This window comes from Heterocephalus glaber, unplaced genomic scaffold (genome assembly GCF_053883595.1).
Source record: "Heterocephalus glaber isolate CG9 unplaced genomic scaffold, H.glaber_assembly_v1.0 deba00000768, whole genome shotgun sequence".
Taxonomy (NCBI): domain Eukaryota; kingdom Metazoa; phylum Chordata; class Mammalia; order Rodentia; family Bathyergidae; genus Heterocephalus; species Heterocephalus glaber.
The window spans coordinates 14,508,287-14,519,474 of NW_028258162.1; positions in this window are offsets into that span (position 1 = coordinate 14,508,287).

Below are 11,188 nucleotides of genomic sequence, written 5' to 3' on the forward strand. Positions count from 1 at the left end.
GAGTGAGCGTCCCCAAATCTGTCTTGATTCATTTTGTTCTTTTGTCTATTGGGTATTAAAATATATTTTATACAGGTAGTCAATTTCTTTCAAAAATATTCTGATTTTTCAGATAAACTCATTGTTAAGGTTTATATGTCCCTCAAAATTCTCTTGGCTTTAGAGACAAGGCTTTGGTGGGTGATTGGATAATGAAGTCACTATCCTCATCAGTGGATTTCCTGGAAGGAAGAGGCAGTCACTGGAGGCTTGACCTGGAAGGGTGTATGTCCCTCCTCAGGCCCTTCCTTCACTCTCTACTTCCTAGACACATGAAGTGAGCAGAATTCCCTTGCCAAACCCTCCTGCCATTTCATTTCTGCCTTGGAGCCAGCTGACCATGGACTGAAAATATGAGCCAAAACAAACCTTAAGTTATGGGTGTTGTGTATTTTGTCCAAGGAACAAGAAAGTGACTAAGATATTTCTTAGTGGGAATAATTTTTCTGTGGTGAATTGATTCTTCATGGGCTGTACCTGAATCATGACTTTGAAACAGAGAATGCTGGATTCAGATACATACAGTAATACTTCAGTTCATGAACACTTCTGTTCATAAACAATTTGGTTCACAAACAGAAGCATTTGGCAAAATTTTGCTTCCATTCAACAACTTCACATCAGGTGATGAACACAACCACAACCATCTTCCCCAGAATCATGAGACAAATTAAGTTGTGAACCAAGGTACCACTGCATTACCCATACCCTCATTCTGATTACTAAAGTTCTCTGAAACTCATCATTAGTGCCATGATGTGGATCTGAAACATTCCCCAAAGGGCCATGTATCAAAGTCTTGGTCTTCAGCCTGTGGCACTTTTGGGAGGTTGTGGAGCTCATTAGTAGGTCATTAGGAGGCTGTCCTTGAAGGAAATTGTGAGACACCAGTCTCTTCCTCTTTTTCTCTTTCACTTTCTGGCAACAAAGTAAGCAGTGTTCTCCACCTTGTTCTCCTTGACATGATGTGCTGCCTTTCCACAAATGCAAAAGCAACTGGATCAACTGGACACTCAAAACTATGAGCCAAATAAAGCCTGTTTTATGAGTTGATTATCTCAGGTAGTTGTTATAGTAACAAAAAGATGACAAACACAATTAGAAAATCTGTTAGAAGTTTAGATTCCTCAAAGTAAAAATCTAAAGAATGGGAAGTACAATCTTTTCTTTGCCGAGTCGCAACTCCTAAGTGACAACAGTTTGCTTGTACCTGGTATGGAGAAGCTTAACACAAAGTAAGTAATCAAAAACTGTTCACCATCTTTGTCTCTTCTCCATTTCTCCTGCCTTTGCAAACATTTCTGCTGAGTGGCAATTCTCTCCTTTTCATTTCATTTCCAGAAGTGGGGCATAGCAACTCAGGCCTGCACACCATGTGCGTCACTTGCTGTCACTAGTTGGCTTCTTTCTCTTCTTTGGGATCTGCCCTCCCACAACTTCTGCTAGGCAGGAACCAATTTTTGCACACAGTGCTTAATTAAGGCCACTGAGAAAACACCAAGGCCCTGGTGTTTTTCCAAGCTCTATTCTCCTCCTCTCCTCCTCTATGGCTGAGCCAGGTATATTTTTCCTAATCCAGGAGTTGAAGGTCCATTAAAGGCCAAAACCAATGGAACAATGCTGTTACCAGACCTTCTTTCTTTAGGTTTGCTTTGCTCTTCTCAGGTTACAGTTGCTGTAATTGTCCATTCAATGTCATCACCTACCACAAAAACACCACTCAATAGAATGGTGGTGAGGCATTTTCAGGGCCCTCCATTTAGCCCTTCTTCTCACAACAGCTCCACAGATACAGGGCTTTGTACGTAAAGAAAAATCCAATAAAATTCTTGAAAACTTCCACTTGGGAGACACAGCATTAAAAAAACCCATTGTCATTAGGGTTTTTTTTGTTTGTTACCAGAAATCACACTCAGGTCTTTGTGCTTGTGAGGCAGGTTGCAGAACCACTGAGCTAAATCCCTGGCCCCATTGTCATTAGTTTTTTTTCCCCCATTGTCATTAGTTTTAAAGGAAAGTGAATACAGTTTCTAGCTTGCTATTGGTGTTAGGTTGTTATGTTCTTGCCTTTGTTCTTTCATTCTGTATTTTCCTCTTGTCTTCAACAGTTTCCTAGAGTTTGTGTGATCTTTCTGTGTCTTCTGGCCTCACTTCTAACCTCTCCCTACCCTTCTACCTATCTATCCCTCCCCAACTCCTTCGAAGTCCCTGTCCAAAAGGGTAAAGTTGCTATATTGAAGATTTTATTCACTATAAATATATTTTGAGCTGGTCTTCGATTTTGTTTTAGTTTACAGTTAAAGCTGATAGATTAATACTTACAAGAAATTGTCATTTTCTAAGAAGCTCTTGATGCTATTGTTCTTGCTGATTGTATCACATGGGCTAAGGTGTTGTGATTGATCTAATCAGTTATCCTTCCCGATATACTGAAAATGAGATTGCCTGAGTCATTAGAGACTCAAAACCTAAAGACTAGCCATATCTGGAAGACACATCTGAGAAGCAATCATTCCATAAGGGTTCTAAATACAAGCAGCAAAGATACTTACAATAACCAACATTGAAGTATCAATGCAAGAATTAAACCAAAAACAGCACCAATAACAAAAATAGAAATGAGAAGACAGCTAAGCAAGGCACAGACCCAGACTTACAGCTCACCAAAGGAAAATTCTTGAGGAAAGGAGTGGAAAAGTCTGATAATCAACTACATGGACACCCCAAACTGATAGCACAGGAAGTAACAAAACAGATGAATGAGTCTCTAGAAAAATTCAAACAAGAAATAATTTCCCAGAAAACTACAGACATGGTGAGCAGAATGAAAGACACGATTAGAGACTCTAGAACAGAAACAGATAAAAAAAATACATGAGCTCAGGACCATGATTGAAGCCATGAATGTCCAGCATAGGAAAGAAATGGAGTCCATGAAACAGATTCCAACAGATACCCAGGAGATTAAAAACTCTATTTAAAGCATTTGCAGCAAAATGAGTGAATATGAAGACAGAATATCAGATACAGAAGACAGGATGGTGGTCAGTGACCCTGAAAAGAGAGATCTCTTAAAAATAGTAAGCAATAATGAGAAATCAATCCAACACCTCCTAGATGACACAGAGAAGAATTATATAAGACTGATAGAAATCCAGGAAAAACAAAGAGAAAGTACAAATTACATTAAAAAAAAAAACTGTTCTCAGAATTAAGGACATTTCCCAAACAGAGGGAAATAATTTGACATACAGATAAGTGAGGCATATAGTATCCTGCAAAACTCTTTCAAAATTGATGGGAAAATAAGATCCTTCCACTCAAAGAACACCTGAGAAACTTCATGAATACAAAACCAGCACTCCAAAAATTTCTAAACAATATCCTAGAAAAAGACAAGGAATGTCACAACTCCATGAGGCCCAACAGAGCAAATCTATCAGGCAAGGCAAGAAATTAAATGGAGAGGGGTAAATATAAAAAATCAAAGAGCCAACAACAGGAAAATAACATGACAAGGATAAGTCAATACATATCAGTTATAACCATCAATGTTAATGTTCTCAATTCACCAATCAAAAGAAATAGACTGACAGAATGGATTAAGAAGCAAAATCCAACAATATACTGTATACAAAAAAATACACCTAGTTCAAAAAGAAATTCATTGACTGAAAGTAAAAGGATGGAAAACAGTTCTCCATGTGACAGGAACCCAGACAAAAGCAGGGGTAGCAATCTTATTTGCACACAAAGAGGATTTCAAACCAAAACTAATTCAGAGAGACAAAGATAGCCACTACATCCTTGTAAAGGGAACAGTCCAAGAGGAAGAGACGACAATCCTATATATCTTTGCACCAAATATGAATATGCCCAACTATACACAACAAATATTAATGGACAGGAAAAACCAAATAAACACTGATACAGTTGCAGTGGGGGAACCCCAGTACCCCACTGTTACAAAGAGACAGATCATCTAGACAAAAAATCAACAATGATGTACTAGAACTGAGCCAAGCTTTTGAAGAAATTGCCTTAATAGACGTCTACTGAGTGTCCCACCCCACAAAATCAGAACTTACCATTATTTTGGCTGCACATGGATCATCCTCCAAAATAGACAAAATGCTAGCTCATAGAACATATTTAAGTAAATGCAAAAGAATTGAAGTTGTTTCCTGTGTATTATTAGACCACAAGGCAATTAAACTGGAGATCAATAGCATAAGAAACCACAAGAACTCCACAAACACTTGGAAATTGAATAACACTTTCCTGAACAGCCAATGGGTCACCAAGGAAATTAAAGAAGAAATCAGACAGTTTGTACAATTAAATGACAATGCCAATGCAACATACAGGAATCTATGAGACACAATGAAAGCAATCTTATGAGGGAAATTCATAGCAGTGAATACTCATATTAGGAAAATAGAACAAACTTAATTAAACAACCTGATGCTGAACATCAAGCTTCTAGAGAAAGAAGAGCAAGACAAACCCAAAGCTCATACAAGGGAGGAAATGATAAGATCAGAGCAGAAATAAACACAATGGAGACTAAGAGAACAATACAAAAAAATCAACGAATTGAATAGTTGATTTTTCAAAACAATAAAATCAATAAAGCCTTCACCTAACTTATCAAAGAAAGTAAAGAAGAGGCTCAAATCCATTCAATTAAGAAAGAGAAAGGTGAAGTCAACAGATCCAGCAGAAATCCAGAGGATCATCAATACCTACTTTGAGAATCTGTACTTGAAAAAAATGGAAAGCACAGAAGAAATAGACAGATTCCTAGATACATATGAATTACCAAAGTTGAACGAAGAAAATATAAAAATTCTAAACACCACAATTACAATCAGTAAAATTGAAAATGTAATTAAAACTTTACCAACAAAGGAAAGCTTAGATCCTGATGGCTTTACTTCTGAATTCTGTAAGATGCTTAGAGAAGAACTACTGCCACTATTCTTTCAACCCCTCAAAGAAATTGAAAGTAAAGCAATCCTTCCGAGCTCATTCCTGGAAGCAAGTGTTACTTTGATTCCAAAAGCAGAGAATGACCCAACTAAAAGAGAGAACTACAAGCCAATCTCCCTAATGAACATAGATGCAAAAATCTTCAATAAGATTCTGGCAAACAGAATACAGAGGGTCATCAAAAATATCATACAGGAGGCTGGGGATTTAGCTCAGTGGTTTCACCGCCTGCTGCACAAGCTCAAGGACCCAAGTTCGATCCCCGGTACCAAAAAAGAAAAAATATCATACACCCTGACCAAGTTGGAGTTATCCCAGGGATGCAAGGATGGTTCAACATTCGTAAATCAATAAATGTAATACCCTGTATTAACAGAGTGAAGGACAAAACCATATGATTATCTCCATAGATGCAGAAAAAGCATTTGACAAAATTTAACAACCATTCATGATAAAAACCCTACAGAAAATTGGAAAAGATGGTTTTTATCTCAACATGATAAAGGCTATCACAAACCAACAGTCAACATCATACTAAATGGTAAAAAGCTGAAAACCTTCATGCTAATATCAGGAACAAGACAAGGATTCCACTGTCAACACTCCTATTCATTATACTTCTGGAAACAGCCACAGCAATTAGACAAGAGAAAGAAATAAGAGGAATATAGATAGGAAAGGAAGAAGTTAAACTGTCATTATGTGCTGATGATATGATACTCTACATAGAAGTCCAAAAAAACTCTGCCAAAAGACTTCTAGACTTTTTTTTGTACCAGGGATCGAACTCGGGTCCTTGCACTTGACCACTGAGCTAAATCCCTGGCCCAACTTCTAGACTTAATTTACAGATTCAGTAGAGTAGCTGGATACAAGCTTAACACACTCAAAAATCAATAGACTTCTTGTACACAAATACGACTCACTGACAAAATAATTGGGAAAACAATTCCTTTCATAATAACATTCAAGAAAATGAAATATCTAGGAATCAATCTAAAGAACGAAGTAAAAGACCTTTACCTTGAAAGCTACTGCAGTCGGAGAAAGAGATCAAAGAGGATATAAGAAAATGGAAAGACATCTCTTGTTCCTGGATATGAAGAATCAATATAATGAAAATGGCCATACTTACAAAACTGCTATATAGATTCAGTGCAATCCCGATTGAAATCCCAACAGTTTATTTCACAGAACTAGAGAAAATAATCCAAAAATTCATTTGGAAACAGAAGAGACCTAGAATAGCAAAAGCAATTCCAGGCAACAGGGACATTAAAGGGTGTATCACAATCCCTGACTTGAATCTATATTACAAAGTCACTGTGATAAAAACAGCATGGTACTGGCAAAGAAACAGACCAAAGGATCAGTGGAATAGATTAAAAGATACAGAAACAACTCCTGACACATTCAGCTATCTCACGTTATTAAAAGTTTCTGCCCAGCAAAACAAACACCCACCAGAGCTAAGAGACAACATACAACATGGGAAAAACTTTTTACCAGCTCAGATTCCCCAAATTTAAACACACAATTCAAAAATGGGCATCTGAAATGAACACACATTTCTCAGACAAAGAAGTAGAAATAGCAAATAAACATACGAAACAATGGTCAGCATCATTGGTCATTCAAGAGATGCAAATGAAAACAACACTGAGATTCCACCTCACCCCAGAAAGAATGGTGGCTATCATGAAATCAACCAATAACAAATGCTGGCAGGGCTGTGTGGAAAGAGGAACCCTGCTCCACTGCTGGTGGGAGTGTAGACTGTGGCAACCACTGTGGAAATCAGCATGGAGATACCTCAAAGTACTAGGATTGGAAGTCCCAATTGACCCAGCACTTCCTCTGCTGGGGATCTTCCAAAATAATTAAGAGCTATACCACAGTGATATATGTGCACCCATGTTTATAGTGGCACAGTTTGTAATAGCTAAAACTTGGAAACAGCCCAATTGGCCATCAACTGGAAACTGGAGAAATAAGATGTGATTTTTTTTTTTAATAAAAGGGAGTACTACTCAGCCATAAAGAGCAAGAAACTAGATTCATTTATAGCTAAATGGATGTACTTTGAGGACATATTCTTTTTGGTACTGGGGATCGAACTCCAGACCTTGCGCTTGTGAGGCAGGCGGTGGCACCACTGAGCTAAATCCCCAGCCCGAGGCCATATTCTTAAGTAAAATATATAGGATAAACGTGTACATACTGAATAGTTTCTCTGGTGTGAAAAACTAAAAGTGTAAACAAAGATCAAAATGTATCATTGATAATGTGGAACAGGAAGAAGAGGGCTAAAGGACTAAGTGGGAGGGGTAGGGGAAAGGCAAGAAGAGAAAAGAAAAATATGAGAAAATGAAAATATGGAAACAAAGTCATAGTAAATAGTGTAGGGTGGAGGAGGTGAAGGGAGGTTAGGGGAATAAGAAAAAATAGGAACCAAGATATGTCATGTAAAGGTACAAGATCCCAATGATGAATGTAATTGTATTGTATACCTAAAATGTACCAATAAATTTAGTGAAAAAAATGTGCATTTCTTAGTTATGCAAGATCATCCTGAATTGCCACCAAGAGTTCACTCCCAACCACAAAATTCAGTTTTCAGCTTTTAATGAATAAAACTTTTTAAATTTTTTCGTAGTATTTTAATAGTTTTTATTTATGTATATTCATTAGTTTTACATTGTTACACAATGTGGAGATATGATTTGTATTGCATCAGTATCACTTATTCATAAATATATTTATTCATCTTAACTAGTATTAATTTTTTGCTTTATGCATTTGTTATTTTCCTTTATAGTCCTTAAATTTTTATGCATTCATAGAACATGTTTTAATCATACTTATCCCTGTTACTCTTCCCAGCACCCTCCTCCCTTTCCCTCTTTTGCCTTTTTGTTGCTTAATAATATTATCCCTGCTACTTTGGTGCTACCTTTTCTTTTTTATTTTACAGATATTAGGGAAAGCATGGTGTAATTGTGCTCAGTATCGTAATACAATGATGTCAAGTTCTATTCATTTTCCTGCAAATAACATAGTTCTGTGCTTCTTTAAGGTTGAATAATATTCCATTTTATTTTCTTCCCCTCTCTATCTGTTCATGGGAAGCTAGGCTGGTTCTATATCTTGGGTTTTGTATACTGTGCTACAACATGGGTATACAGGTGTCTCCATAGTATTTTGATTTTCATTTCATTGGGTATATAACAAGGAGTGGTATAGCTGCATCAGTAGTAGTTTTATTTTTAGGTTTTTGAGAGATAACCGTACTAATTTCTGTAATGGCTGTGCTAATTTACATTTTCACCAGCAGTGTAGAAGTATATATTTTCCCCAAATCCTCACCAGCATTTATCATTTTTATATTCTTGAAGATAACCATTCTGATTGGGATAATTTGTACTGTCATTATAGTTTTTTTGTTTTGCTTCATTTTGTTTTCTGAGAGAAGGTCTTGCTGTGTACCCAAGGATGGGCTTGAACTCAAAGCTATCCTCCTGCCTCAGCCTCCCAAGTGCTAGGATTACAGGCATGTACCAGCACATTTTGGCTCAGTGCAGTTTGACTGTGTATTTCTAATTTCTAAATGAGTTGAACATATTTTCATATTTTAATGGCTATTTGTGCTTTTTTGAAATCTCTTGGTCCAGTTAATTTGCCCATCCTTGGTTGAACATATTTTGGTGCATTTTGTGTTCTTTATATATTCTAAGTATTACTCCTCTGTCAGAAGAGTAGTTGGCAAAGACTGTATTCACATTCTCTTTACTGTTTTCTTTGCAGTGCAGAAAGTTTTAATTTGATGTTTTTGCATTTGTTGAGTTTTGCTACTATGTTCTGTGTTACCAGAGTCCTACTCAGGAAATCTTTACCTGTTCCTCTGAGTTCACATGCTGCCTGTTTTCAGTCAGCAGTATCAAAATTTCAGGGTTTTTTTTTTTTTTTTTGGTAATGGGGATCAAACTCAGAGCCTTGCACTAACCACTGAGCTAAATCCCTGGCCCAAAATTTCAGATCTTATACCTCTGTCTTTGATACACTTTGAATTGATATCAACACAATGTGAGAGACAGAGATCTAGTTTCAATTGTCTTCATATAGATATTCAGTTTTCTCACATTGTTTCTTAAAGTGCTGTCTTTCTTCAAAATGGATTCTGGTTCCATGGGTGGGTTTGTTTCTGTGTCCTCTACTCTGTCTCACTGGTGTACCTGGCTGTTTCTGTGCCTTTGCCTTGCTATTTTCCTACTGTTGGTTTGTGGTATGTTTTAAAATCAGATAATAAGACATTTCCAGCATTGAGCATTTCTTGGGCTGTTCTGCATCATTTTGCTTCCATAGAAATGTAAACATTTTTCTCTAGTCTGGTGAAGGATGTGTTTGAGATTTTAGTGGTGATTGCAAGGAATCTGTACATCACTTATGAAATTACATCCACTTAAAGGATTATAGTTCTGCAGATCCATGAAAAAGGGAGAAAGAGAGGTCTTCCCATCTTCTAGTGCTATCGTCAATTTCTTTTCCAGCATTCTATAGTTTCCATTGTAGAAATCTTTCACTTCCTTGGGGTATTTTACTTTGTGAAGAATTGTTTTCTAATTTTTTTTTCTTGGTAGTGGTGGAGGTTTCACTACTATGGTATAAAAAAGCTGTCGATTTTTGTATGTTAAATTTGTATCCTGACAATTTGTTGAATTTGTCAGATTTAACAGTGTTTTGTGGAGTTTTTAGGATTTTCTATGAAAAAGGTCGGGCCATCTGCAAGTAGGGATAATTTGACTTCTTCAATTTGTATTTGTATCTTTTAAATTTTTAAAAATCTTTCCTAATTACTCTGGATAAATTTTCTTGTATTTATTGAATTGGAATGGTCAGTAGTCATCTTGTTTCTTACTCTACAAGAAATGTTTTTGTTTTTTCCTCATTCAATATGATATTTACTGTGTATTAGTTACAAATAACTTGTATTACATTGAGGAAAGATCCTCTTGTATTTGTTCCTTTCAGGAATTTAACATAAAGAATGATTACTTTGTTTCAGGTTTTTTCTGCAGCTATTGAGATGATCATGTGATGTTTATGATTACTTTAATGCAGTGTCTCATATTTTTTGATACACATTTGTCAAATGATACTGGGATGAAACTCATGTGGTCTGCATGGTAATGGATCTTTTTAATATTTATTGCATTCCATTTGTAAGAATGTTATAGAGTACTTTTGTATTTGAATTCATTGAAGACATTGGATTGTTGCACTGCAAACATCCTGAAAGGGAGCTCTGCTGCTGACCTACATCTCCCAAGCTTTTCAGAGAAATTCCATCTTATCAGTCACAATCTAGTCCTCCCCACTCCTCTGGGGAATGTTAAACTAAACAATGGGAGAAATACAAGCCCCTAGCCAGCAGATTGACCCAAATTAACATTTTGCTCCTATTGTCCTTTAAGGCTTGAAGTACCTGGTTCCATGGCCTCCAATAGTCTTTAGAATTTCTACAGAAAAATCTGTAGTTATTTCATAAGTTTGGCCTTATAAGTGACTGTGTTTTACTCTTGCAACTTTCAATATTCTTTCTATGTTCTGTGCTCTTGGCAATTAAACTATGATATAATGTGGGTGGGTAGCTTCTGGCAATGCTGTTTGAAGTTTTAAATGCCTCCTCTCCCTGGATATCCATATCTTTTCCAAGATTTGGTAATTCTCTGCCATTTATTCACTTAATATATTTTTTATGGCTTTCGTCTATAGCTCTGTGGCTTCTTATCAAAATTCCATAAACTTGGTCATTTACTCATGTTCCAGGGTTCAGCCTTGCCATGCAGCTCTGACATTCTGCCTTCTTGATCTAGTTTGTTGGTGGGTTTGCCATTAAGGTTTTTTGACTCATTGAGTTTTTCATTCCCAAGATTTCTGTTTGGTTCATTGAACAATCTATATATTAGTTGAATTGCTCCCTCATGTCTTGCATTAAATCACTCAGCTGTTTATTTCTACCTTTTTTGAAGTCATTGTTTATTTAAATCCTGTGACCTTTGAATTATTTCTCTGTCATTGCACCCATTGCCTTATGTTTGCATTCAATTTGCTGATGAGCTATGGCACTTTGGAGCCGTCAAGTTGTCACATGTTGTCT